General features: G+C 31.6%; 1 protein-coding gene across 1 annotated transcript in view; it reads left to right on the forward strand.

Moving 5' to 3' along the window:
* Positions 1 to 12,487, forward strand: part of LOC117167814 — a 120,394-nt gene that overhangs the window by 52,255 nt on the left and 55,652 nt on the right. The gene's annotated exons all lie outside the window — the stretch shown is intronic.

The following is a 12,487-nucleotide window of genomic DNA, read 5'->3' on the forward strand; positions in this document are numbered from 1 at the left end:
AAACAGTTCGAAAATGTTACAACACTCTAGAGAAGAACCATATAGTTGATACACTCTGTTTTCGGAAATCTGTTTTAAGACAATTTTCTTCGGGACAGTCGAGGTATGAACTTTTCGAAATACGCACAAAAATTGCTATATTACTATCTTATTAGCACATTTTAAAATTGTAGCAATAATATTTTATTATGATGTGAAAATTTTTTTAAATATATATTATTCAGTAGAATCGACGAAACGAAAACAGCTGCTTCGATGTTACGAGACAATAGCAAAGAAAAATTCCACTTTAAAGAAAAATATTTATGCTTTTTTAATTCTTTAGAAAAATAATAAAACTAAAGACTAAAAAAACTGTTAGTTAATAACACTGTAAAATCTGTTTTTTCGAATTCAGAGGGTCTCGGAACGTGGAGATTCTATGAAATTCACAATAGTCAATTTTCACACAAAACGCATACCTTTTAATTATGTGTGAAATTTTTTTAAATATATTGTATCAGATATTATTTCAAAATAAATATACTTTTGCATGTAAATTGAAAACGGTTTCTAAAGATTGAAACCGGTTTTACTTTTCTAACTTATAAATTACTTAAATTATAATTTTATTTTTATATCTCCTAATTCAAATTTAAAGTAATAATAATTGGTGGAAATATTCACTATAACTAAGAAAAATAAGTAATCTAGGCAATTTTTCTGCTATAGTAATGATATGACTACTTTCTTAATTATTGAATCCATTATTGTATATAGTCATTCGTTAGCAAAATTAAGAAACTGGTTGATATAATTAGTTTCTTCATTAAAATAACTAGAAAAATCTAGTTATCATAATTCAGAAAAGTTTCATGATTACTAGGAAAATTGTTAGATTAAATCATCAAGTATGTTACAGAATGTTACAATAATTTGGAAGCTACAAAAGTGATTTACATCAATCAGGAAACTTATTAGTCGGCAGAAACTTGATTAAGATTTGATTGGCATTTCTCAAAACGACATTTTCACGTAATTAATGTATGATGTGAATGAACGTGTGTGGGTATGTCTATGAAATGTATCCCTAATCATGGAAATATACATATATATTATATTACATACTTATAACAGTGATTCAGATCTCCACAATATACATACATTTTGACAGACAAGGAATGAGATTTTAAATAATAAATGTCTAAATAGATTTCAGATTTTTAAAAACAATTTGATATTGAGTTAGAAAAAGATAACAATAAATGTAACAGATTTTAAAATGTCACCAAATGTGTTTATTCAATATTTTAGAAACATAAATGGAGGGGAATTATTTTTAAAATTAAGTTTTATCATTAAATTACTTTGAAGTAAAAGTGGTCTTTCTTTTTAAATAAATGTTGAATATTTCTATTTCCTAGTGTTCAATTTTAAATACTTTAATTTATTCCTAAAATTAATTTTAGATAACTTCTTTCTATTGATTTTAATCTTTTTAATATAGATAAATATATATTTCCCCTCCATTCACAATTTCCTGCTACACTACTTGTGCATCAAGGACTTGAAAGTTTTCTCGGGCTGTGCTCTTTAATCCTGCGACTCTAGCGTTGCAATACAAATTTCAGTTTATCCGCAGGCATTTAATAACGTACTGAACACTCAATACTCTTTATTTCTTTTTAGAAGACGTGAGAAGTATATAAAGATTACTTAACTTTATCTAGAGACGTGAGTTTATAGAGTATATCTCAAATATCCAAAAACGTTATTAGAACGTTCCAAAAACGTCTTTTGTTAAAAAAAAATGACGTTGTGAAAACGTCGTTGGGACAATGGAAGATTCAGAACGTTTTTTGTACTGATATGGGATGCTCTTGTTTCATTTTAATGGTATTGTTGAGGTCCTTAGGACGTTATAATTACGTTTTTTAATTTTTTGGCCACAACACGACAAAAATTCGCCTTTGAGGAATTATACTGAATTTGCTCTTAAGTGGCGGAAATGAGAAAAAAATCAGTAATAATTACGGACCTGCTTTTTTTGATAAATAGGAGAAGTTCATACGCGCGCTTCGCGTGCGACCCACTACTTTGCTTGCAATTATTTTATTTGTAAATGAAGTTTAATATGATACCTTGATATTCATTTTTGCTTTAATAAGTTTTATTTGTGCACGGCTCCGCACGGCTACAATCAAAAGATGCATAATAAACTATTGCGCAACAATAAACATTTTTATGCAAGTTTGGAAAAAACATAAAATTTTGGTTTGTACAAATTTTCATAGAAATACATGGTAAGCCGTGCATAAATCGCCCGGTATCTCATCGGTTCCAGGCTTGGGCCAGGCCGGGGCCCCAGGACTGGCTCTAGCTTATATTGCTCAATGGCTCGACCTCGAGCCCGGTTAGATAGGTAGTAACACAGTTCCTAACATTTATGGTAGATGACGTCGGATTATTCTGTAATTATCTAATATCCTCTACACAACTTTGTGTTTGTTTACAAGGGTGTCATGTTAGAAAGTCCCAAAATTCCTAAAATAATAAAAAGCACTCGTAGAGTCCGGAGATATCGAACAAGAACTACTATTCCATACTTACGTGTGGATTTCGAAAGTAAGTAAATTAATTTGAAATTATTTCTAAACATTATGGTAGCGTAATTTTAACCTCTAAATAACCATCTTGTAAGTATATTACAATTCTGCAGGTGCAAACGATTATTTATGTATTTAAAAACGATTGAAGAATGTTAAAAGTTTTGATTATACAAAAATTAAAGGATGTATAATGTATGTATTTGATTAAACCTACGAAATGATTGTATGTGTAAATAGTGATGCAGACAACGAGTAAGAATCATAACCTAGAGAGGTACTATATGAACCCGCAATTCAAATGCCTTTTTAAATAAGGATAATATTATAAATTCTAACCTTCCAACTTATAATAACATGGCTAGGAATCAATATTGAACTAGGGTTAAGAGCCTGGGTCAGGCTCGGCGATCGAGCCTGGTGCTCGAGCCAGGTCCTGGCCAGATGTAGCGTTTCATTCTAGCTTGACCCAGGCTTGATCACCATGCCAGGGCCTAGTTTTCCTAGGCTTCAATCAGGTTAGGCCCACGACGAAATTTCTACACGGGAAATAATCTCGACTCGAGAAGAGTCCAAATTTCAAGCCATTTCGAGCGCCCCTAGTAATTGGAAATGTGACCATCTGCGACGTACGAACGGGTTGTGTACTCTAATTTTGAAAACCCGGCTAAACTCGGGAAGTGGTTTTCTGCAGTTTTCATCTCACCTGGCCAAATGTTTAGGCAACTGAGAGTAATTCGAATAATTTTCTTTGTAGCCGCATTGTCATCAAATTGTACTAAAATTCATAGAGACTATTATGAAATTACTGGAAGAAATTAATAAAAAGAAATAATGACTGAAACTAATAAAAATGAAAATTTTTACCACCATACAGTTCCCATTTTTTTTTTAATCTTAGTTATTATATAGTGCATACATTTTCTTATAAAAACTAATTTGTTTAAAGTGTTCAAATGACTCAAAATCTAAAAAACAGACAAGTTCTGAATTTGTTTATGAAATTTATTTTAATAATAAATAATTAGTGTAAATTTGCAAAGTGTCGTAGTAAAAAGTGATTGGAAATATATTCTTTGTTGATTCCGTAAACGAATTAAGCCTATTCTTCAAAAAATGTCCAAACTCTTAATTTGCTCATGAAAGTAGTTTAAATAATAAATCATGAAAATTTGATTATTATAATTAATCAGAAAGATTTTCTTAGTAGAATTTGTAAAAAAAAAAACTGACCCTTTCCTTTTTTAAATATCCAAATTCTGAATTTTTTATGAAAGTTCTTTGAGTAATTAATAATTCTTGCAAATTTACCAAATAACTTAGGAAAGATTCATCGCAAAAATAATCTTAGTTAACTTCTTAAATAAATTGTGTTTATTAATTGAAAAATACCCTTACTCTCAATATGTTTATGAATATTGTTTAAATGGATAATAATTATTATAAATTTACAAGGAATGGTGGAAAATGATCATCGAAAGACATTCTTAGTTCATTCCGTAAACAAATTATGTGTCTCATTTCAAAAATAGCCAAAATATAAATTTGTTGATACAAATTTTAAAAATAATTAATAATTGTAAATTTTCAAAGTATCAAAGAAAAAAATCATTGAAAAAATATTCTTAGTTAATTATGTTAAAAAATAGAACCTACTCATAAAGAAACCAAACTCTTAATTTTGCAATTGAAATTCTTTCAATAATTAATAGGTCCTGTAAATTTACAAAGCAACATTGAAAAGAGTCATCGAATGGACCTTCCTAGTTGATTTCGAAAACAAATTTACTCATAGGATAAAGGCAAAACTCTTAATTTTTTGATTAAAATTGTTTAAATAATTAATAGTTTTTGTAAATTTGAAAAGCAACATAGAAAAGAGTCATCCGAAAGACATTTTTAGTTCACTCCGTAAACAAATTCACTCGTAGAAAAAAGGTTAATCTCTTAATTTTGCAATTGCAATTCTTTAAATAATTAATAATTGTTGTAAATTTGCAAAGCAACATAGAAAGAAGTTGTCAGATAGACATTCGTAGTTGAGTCCGCAAACACATTGACTCTTAAAAAAGGGCTCTTTCAATTTTTTAATTAAAATTGTTTAAATAATTAACACATATTGTAAATTTGCAAAGCAACATAGAAAAGAGTCATCCAATAGACATTTTTAGTTCACTCCGTAAACAAATTCACTCGTAGAAAAAAGTTTAATCTCTTAATTTTGCAATTGCAATTCTTTAAATAATTAATAATTGTTGTAAATTTGCAAAGCAAAATAGAAAGAAGTTGTCAGATAGACATTCGTAGTTGAGTCCGCAAACACATTGACTCATAAAAAAAGGCACTTTCAAGTTTTTAATTAAAATTGTTTAAATAATTAATACATATTGTAAATTTTCAAAGCAATATAGAAAAGAGTCATCCAATAGACATTCTTACTTGACTTCGTAAAATAATTAACTCGTACAAAAAAAGTCAAACTCTTATTATTAAATTGATATTCTTTAAGTAAATAATAGTCCTTATAAGTTTGCATAGCAATATAAAAAAAGTCATCGGATAGACATTCTTAGTTGACTCAACAAACACACTAACTCTTAGAAAAAGGTCACTTTTAGTTTTTTAATTAAAATTGTTTGAATAACTAATAGTTCATTTAAATTTGCATAGCGAAATTGGAAACAGTCATCGGATAGACTTTCTTAGTTGACTCCGCAAACAAACTGGCTCGTTGAAAAAAGGTCAGTTTTAGTTTCTTAATTAAAATGGTTTAAATAATTAATAGTTTATGTAAATTTTCAAAGCAATATAGAAATGAGTCATCGTATAGACATTCTTAGTTCACTTCGAAAACAAATTGACTCGTAGGATAAAGGCCAAACTTTTAGTTTTTTAATTAAAATTGTTTAAATAATTAATAGTTATTGTAAATTTGAAAAGCAGCATAAAAAAGAGTCATTATATAGACACTCTTACTTGGCGTTGTAAAAAAATTAACTAGCACAAAAAAAGGTTAAACTCTTCTTTATAAATTGAAATTATTTAAATGAATAAATAGTTCTTGTAAATGTGCAAAACAACACAAAAAAGAGTCATCCGATAGACATTTTTAGTTGACTCCGTAAAAGAATTGAATTTGTAGAAAAAAGGCCAAAGTCTCAATTTTTTAATTTAAAATTCTTTAAATACTTAATAATTCTTGTAAATTTGCAAAGCAACATAGAGAAGAGTCATCGTATAGACATTCTTAGTTGATTTCGAAAACAAATTGACTCGTAGGATAAAGGCCAAACTCTTAATTTTTTGATTAAAATTGTTTAGATAATTAATAGTTCTTGTAAATTTGAAAAGCAGCATAAAAAAAAGTCATTGTATAGACAATCTTAGTCGACTCCGTCAAAAGATTGACTCTTATCAAAACGGTTAAACTCTTAGTTTTTAAATTGAAATTCTGTAAATAATTAATAGTTCTTGTGAATTTGAAAAGCAAAACAGAAAGCAGACATCGGATAAACATTCTTGGTTGACTCCTCAAGTACATTGACTCTTAAGAAAAGGGCACTTTTAATTTTTAAATTAAAATTGTTTAAACAATTAATACATCTTGTAAAATTGCGAAGCAACATAAAAAAGAGTTATCGTATAAACATTCTTACTTGAATCCGTAAAAAATTGACTTGTAGAAAAAGGGGAAACTTCTAATTTTTTAATTAAAATTGGTTAAATAATTAACAGTTCTTGTAAATTTACAAAACAATATAGAAAAGAGTCATCGGATAAACACTCTTAGTTGGACTCCGCAAACAAACTGGCTGTTAGAAAAAGGTCAATTTTAGTTTTTTAATTAAAATTGTTTAAATAATTAAAATTTTATGTAAATTTGCATAGCAAAATAGAAAATAGTCATCGGGTAGACATTCTTCGTCTTAATTTGTAAATTAAAATTGTTTAAATAATTAATATTTCTTGTAAATTTACAAAGAAACATAATAAATTAAACTTATTCTTTAAAAAATAGCCATTTATGAAAATTGTTTAAATAATTACAATGTTTAAAGATTAAATAAATGTTAAAAAACAAATATGAGCTACACTAGAATTCGATACGATCGCTAGGAATGTTTACATCCATAATGTAAACATATCCCTCGAACATGCCTTGACGCCTTATAGACTCTTAGAGGTAGCTTTGAATGAAATACAAGTCAAAATTGTACAATGCAAACTCCAGGCTCGACTTGTATCCCTAGCATTTACTGCCGCCAAACGGATCACTCGGGAAGCGCGTCGGTGGAAATTCCTTGGTTTCATAAGGGTGCTTTCATGCCTCTACAAGCAGGCAGCCTGCATGCAGAAAACCAATAAGAGTAAAAGAGATAGAGAATGGTCCATCTCTTTCACTCTTATGGGTTTTATTCATACAAGCTGCCTGCTTGCAGAGGCATGAAAGCACCCAATACGCAGCTCTGTTCTTAACCCAAAAATTATTCTAAAAATATTCTAAAGAATAGGCGGCGCGTTTAAATCCAACCAATAGGTGAAGAGATAATGTGGCTTCAGACTTTGAAATTCCTAAACGTGGCAACCATTTCTTAACGGGAATCTTGACAATTATTTTAATTTAAGTCCATTGAAAACAAAGTAGGCCACCGCCAGGATGAGAAACACCTCAGAGTTCGGTCATTGGAAGGTCGCCGTGGAGTTACGGACACGATAAAAAATATCCGAAATTATAGAGGGGCCTTAATATTCAGCCTTCTTTGTATATTAGAAGAAAGAGAGAATAGAGAAAAATAGACATAATTATATATTATTAAGCAGGGGGTCAGGCCTCGGATTAGGCATTATATTATATTGTAACGACTAAAACCGAAAAATCAGGTTATAGGAAGAATCTGGCAGGAATCTAACAGGCAGCAAGATGATTTTCCACTTTGGTAATCTGAATGATGTGAATGGGAATTCCGTTTTCCACGTGAATTAAATTCTAGGAAAATCATTAATCGTAATTAATATCTTCATTAATTATTCATGATTAAGACTTTTATTTCTTAGAGAATAGTATTTTTTATGTACTTAGCTAGATTATACGCTGTGTATAAAAATATAATGGATATCTAGCGTCAGGTCTGGCCCAGATCTGGCTTTATCTAGACTAGCCAGGAAGATCTGATCTGTCCAAGGTCTGGAGCTAGGCTTTCCCAGGTCTGACTTTATGTTGACCTTCTAGTCTGAAACGCCTGTTCTGGCCCAAGACTGGCGCTGATCAGCTATGCAAGGGTAAAAGAAGTCATAAGTTTGATCAACCAATTTTTTTAGACATCCCTGGCAGACCGAAGGAACCAAAAGTAGCCTCTACAAAATTCCCGGAAAGACCCCATTGGGTCCCCGTTCGGTTCCTTTTAAAAAAACACAAAAACAGCAAAATCAACTTTTAAATTGTTGAAATTCGGATTCTACGTAAAAATTCCCCATAGAAGGTCACGAAATAATCGCAATAGTTTTTTTTTTGTAACGGTAAAAAGTTTAAAAAATATATAAGACGTATAACGCCTGTTGACTGCTACTTACATATGATGCGTTTGAAGTGTAGCAGTCAATGAGCTTTATACGTCTTATGTCTTTTAAACTTTTTACCGTTGCAAAAAAAACTTTTGGCATTATTCCATGACCTTCTATGGGGAATTTTAACGTAGAAACCGAATTTCAACAGTTTAAAAGTTGATTTTGCTGTTTTTAAAAAGGAACCGAATGGGGACCCAATGGGGTTTTTACGGGTACTTTGTAGGGGCTGCATTCGGTTCCAGGGATATTAAGAAAAAGTTACAAGGTTTCTAAAATGATCAAAAACAAGAAATTGACACTAGCACAAAAATACTTTTTTCATATTATTTTAAAAGTCTGGTCCTTTCCAGGTTTGGTGCCGGTTAGCTAAATACACTTATAGGTAAAAAATTTTATTTGCAAGTCATTAAAAAAATAAAGGGAGTTTAGCCAGCGGCTAGCCGGCTTCCTACTAGTGACTGCCCAGCCTATAATTAGCGGCTAACCAGATGGTCTTGAGTGGCACTAGCAAAAAAAAACGTTATACTTTTGGCCAGGCGTGGTCTAGACCATCTGGCCAGCGTCAAGACTGGAAACCAGATAGTGTGGTTTACGTCAGGCCAGCGCCAGAAGGTTTTTCCAGATAGGACCTAATGTAATTATAAATTTTAATGAAATTCTGCCGTTTAGTCTATGTTCAAAGCAGTGAATTTGTTAACTTTATAAGAAAAAATTAAAATGTCGAATTTTAAATATTTTCACTTTGAAATTGTAAATCTTTCAAATTGAACTATTTAAGGGTGGCTTCTAGACCAGGAAGATGGGGAAATAGGGAAATGACAATGAATTATTTCTATTCTGGACTTTTACCATTTTTTAGAACAAAAATCTATCCAATTACCTGAAATATAATAAATTTTATTTCACACGATATAATGCAATTTAAAGAGTTCCGGTGGCTCAGGCGATAGCGCGCCAGGCTTCCAAGCAGGAGGACTGGGGTTCTCGATCCCTGTGCCGGTAACAACGGAAATTTTTCTATGTACTTTTACCGGGGCTCTGGTTGTTCGGAACCCACCTTAAACTGTAGAAGCCCTCAGAAAAAGCTGATGCCTTACCAAGGATAAATGGGCTACGTACGGGGGACCAACCTTTGGGGATGAAGCTGATTTTGAGAAGATTCGAAAATGAGTCAGCGATCTCCTTGCGCTTGAAGGCTCCGTACGGGGGCAACCATACGGGATGGTCGCTGGATGCTTTCGAGTAATAAACATACACACGCATACACTTACATAACATACCAGGTCAGTGCATCGAATCTTGTATCTAACTGATAACCTAAGAGGGATCGCCCCCCCCCCCCCCACCCTAGCCTTCTAGGGAGACTTACGGACAGCATTAGCTGGCGAGGCTCATTTTGTTAACCGGTGACAAGAAGGGCGTCCCTTGCTATGCGATGGGTAAGCCTGGCACCTGAGTGGTATAATCTCAGGGGCGATTTCCATTTCATCGCGGTCTACCTGCTCGTCTTACCCTCTCCACTAGACTTCTCCTCACGTCCCACAGTGTCCGATTCTGACTTCAAGTGTTAATGACTTATGTGTAGTGTCAATTTTGATCCGTTTTGAACCAACCTTTTTTTGAAATACTTGTGAATACTTGCAGTTTTAAAAAACGCAGCCAGAATTATGTTTCGATTTGTCAGAACGCTGCCTAAACTAAAAAACCACCGGAAATCATCATAGCCAGTGACCTAAAAATGCCCGTACTAATTTTGTTTAAATAATGAAAAAAGTAGCAGACAAAATTCAAAGGTATTGTGTTTTCAATGGTGGTATACATTCATAAAGTGTTCGTAGACTTGAGTGGCGTGAAATCATGGCCGGATATGATTCTTCTATTTGCCCTTGTACGACGAAATTGTTAATAACGATTTTACACTAATATAATGAACTCTGACAAAAAACGTCACATACATTTTCCTCATGATTTTTCCCGTAGAATCGATTGGTACTATTAGTTTTAAAAAAAATGTTTTTTTCCTTTTGCTATATGTTGTTTAAAGATTTTTTTTTAAAAAAGTCAAAATGGCAAAACAAAAAGTAGGGGTACTCTTTTTTTCACTTATTTTACAATCTCATTCTCATTTTGATGCCATTTATAACTGGCGCTCAGTACGGGCATTTTTAGGTCAATGGCTATGATGATTTCCGGTGGGTTTTTAGTTTAGGCAGCGTTCTGACAAATCGAAACCTAATTCTGGCTGTGTTTTTGAAAACTACAAGTATTCACAAGTATTTAAAAAAAGACCGGTTCAAATCGGAACAAAATTGACACTACACATAAGTTATCAACACTTGAATCCAGAATCGGCCACTGTGCGTCCCTGACTGAACGAGATTGCTGTGCCAGGCTTTGCCAGCGGGGGGGGGGGGGGGGGGGGGGGGGGGGGGGGCGTTGTCCTAATGATGCATAAAAAGCCATACATACAAATTTTATAGTTTTGCAATCAGCAAATTCAAAATATTATATTCGGATTCTATGTTTTTTTTGCGATTCCAACGATATGTAACTTGCAATTAAAGCATTTAAATTAGACTAAGTTATGGCAGATATTAGTTTGTTTTGACCCTGACTAAATAGAATTATGGAATTTTCTCTAGAATAGTTAAAAATGCATCAGTTTATTTTGTAGAAAATTCGCCCGTTGACAATTTAATAGAATATACGGATTTCTACCCAATTGCCTAGAAGAATATTATACTTGAAAAGATATATTTTCGACCGAAAAATGAATTTTCAGATTAAAAAATTAGTTTTTAACAAAATAATTTATTTTTAAACCAAAGTGTATGGAATACTGGAATTTTCAGATAAAAAATTTAGTTTTTAACAAAATAATTCATATTTAACAAAGAATTTTGAATGGTTAGATAAATGGGATGGTGCGTATGATAAAACGAATTATTATAATCCGAATGAAATGATTCGCATGCATTAGTTGTACGAGTTAAATCAGAAGTTTTCTTATCCCAGATTTTGGCGGATACGGGGCTTCGTCGCATAAATATGTCGTCGTTACATATTGCGCGAATTTAATAAAGCTATCATTAAGTGGGATTATCGGTAATAAATCACACGCGAAACAATATCCTTTACTTCCGTGTGATTAAGAAAGATCATTCCGAAACAAACGCGTAACCACTAACTAACTTCCGAGTCCCTGTTTTTGTAATCCACGAAAAGACCCAGTTATTGTATCTTTCGATACCAAGCCTGCGATAAACGGAAATGGCAACATATAATTTGTATAATAGGCCAAATTTTGGTCACCACATTATGTATAGCTTTCTCAAAATCTAATAGAATCCCTTTCGGACTAAAATATGACCCTTTTCGTCGCATATTTTTTTAAGCGCACACTGTTATAAATTTCTTTCGGAATTTTACGAAACATGTATTTGAAGTTTTTTGCAGTTACATGTTTCGCAAAATTACGAAACGTTTCGTAATTTTCAGTAGCGCGAACGGAATCGTCTTTCAGGTACATGTTTCGTAAAATTACGAAAAGATTCGTAATTTTCAGTTTCGCTAACGGAATCGTCATTCAGTTACATGTTTTGTAAAAATCCATAATTTGTTCGTAATTTTCAGTGACAGTAACGTAAAATTCCAAGAGTAATAAAATTTTTTCGGTTAATTATATTTTTAATACATATACAATGGATATGTGTTAAAATTATAACTAACCGGAAAAAATATAATAATAATAAATAATAGTTCTTTTCTGTTAATTATAATTTTAACTAATAGGCATTTTATATGTATTAAAATTATTATTAACCGACAAAAAATATTATTTATTATTATTATATTTTTTCCGCTTGGTTATAGTTTTAACACATATACATTGTTTATGTATTAAAAGTATAATTAACCATAATACACTTATTACCCTTGAAATTTTACGTTACTGTGCATCCTTTATTGATACATAAATTCATGTATAAATAAATATGTAGTTACAACAGGTACTTCTTGCCTTATTCTGTTTAATGTATGTATTATAAACTCCACTTGTATACTATTCTTGATAAAGATGTTTCATTCATAGGATATAGCTATTTACTTGTGAAGTAGGAAAAATAATTTTATAATGATTAAAACTAATAAACCAAAAAAATATTACCGACATAATTAGGAAACAGACATTATATGTATGAATATTTAAAATTTATTTGATCAATTTCCTATATATTACATACCAGGTGTATACATATGAAACCGGTATTGCCATCTAGCGGCCAGTAGGCACACTTGTAGGCACTGTCGGAACTTACCATTTGTGCTAATTGGCG

The sequence above is a fragment of the Belonocnema kinseyi genome, chromosome 2 (genome assembly GCF_010883055.1).
Source record: "Belonocnema kinseyi isolate 2016_QV_RU_SX_M_011 chromosome 2, B_treatae_v1, whole genome shotgun sequence".
NCBI lineage: Eukaryota > Metazoa > Arthropoda > Insecta > Hymenoptera > Cynipidae > Belonocnema > Belonocnema kinseyi.